This window comes from Nannospalax galili, unplaced genomic scaffold (genome assembly GCF_000622305.1).
Source record: "Nannospalax galili isolate Female #2095 unplaced genomic scaffold, S.galili_v1.0 scaffold1191, whole genome shotgun sequence".
Taxonomy (NCBI): domain Eukaryota; kingdom Metazoa; phylum Chordata; class Mammalia; order Rodentia; family Spalacidae; genus Nannospalax; species Nannospalax galili.
The window spans coordinates 356102-356977 of record NW_008330570.1 but is presented as its reverse complement, the minus strand read 5'-3'; the positions used below and the strand labels follow the sequence as shown (position 1 = coordinate 356977).

The window sequence follows — 876 nt, the reverse complement described above, 5'->3', positions numbered from 1 at the left end:
CGCGGCCGCGCTGGCCCCGGCCCGGCGCTGGCGGAGCCGCCCCGGGAGGCAGCGGGCTGGGGGGCCCCGGGAAGCGGCTGCGGGAGCAGCCTGGGCCGCGGGCGGTCCTAGCGCCCTCGGCCAGACTTCCCACTTCTGCGGCCCCGCAGGAGGACCCAGCATGGTGGGAGGCGGAGGGCCACGACCCCGCAGCGCTCCGGGTTCGGACACCTGGCCTCGGTCGTGCTCGCGGCCACTCGGGATTCCTCGGGTCGCAGCTGAGTCGCGGCCTGGCGGCAGCCTCCCCCCCCACAACGGATCCCCGCTACCTGGCGCGGCTCCTGCGCTGAGTCCCCGCATCCAGCACTGGCCGCAGGGACAGCGGCCCCTCCTCTCCCGGCCGGTGTCAAGTGCCTCCCCCCCCGCCCCCCCCCCCCCACCCCCGCAGCCTGCGGAGCCCCCGGCGGCCTTCGCCCTGCAGTTCTTCCGACCTCCACCAGAGCCCACTGCACTCTGCCTGCCTCAGCACCCGGGCTGGGGACAGCAGCGCCTGCCCAGACGCGCCGCCATCCCCAGCCAGGTGTCGCGGTGGAGTGGCGGCCAACCGGCTCCACAGGGCCAAGGTCAACGAGCGTTAGAGGCCACCCTAGGGACCCGAACACCTCCGTGAGGTGGACCGCCTAAAAGGGATTGAACTCCCAGTACCTTGAGGTGTCCAAGAAGAGTTGGATGCCCTCAGGTGGGCACTGAAAGACACTGACAGATCCGATGGGGTGGGAGGTTGAACTAAATGACATTGGTTTCTTCCGACTGTAAGATTCTCTCTGCATTCACCTCAGCCCCTCTCGGTGGGGGCGTTCTGAGGGCTCCAGGTCTGTTGTGCTTCCGTAGCCAACA

The 876-nt window shown here is 70.1% G+C and overlaps 1 protein-coding gene across 1 annotated transcript in view; it reads right to left on the bottom strand.

Moving 5' to 3' along the window:
* Nucleotides 1-408, bottom strand: part of Dnmt3a (DNA methyltransferase 3 alpha) — a 112814-nt gene extending 112406 nt beyond the window's left edge. Inside the window, exon 1 of the mRNA XM_008848553.2 lies at nucleotides 309-408. The gene's annotated coding sequence lies outside the window, so the exon portion shown is untranslated. The remainder of the gene's footprint in view (nucleotides 1-308) is intronic.
* Between the last annotated feature and the right edge of the window lie 468 nt (nucleotides 409-876).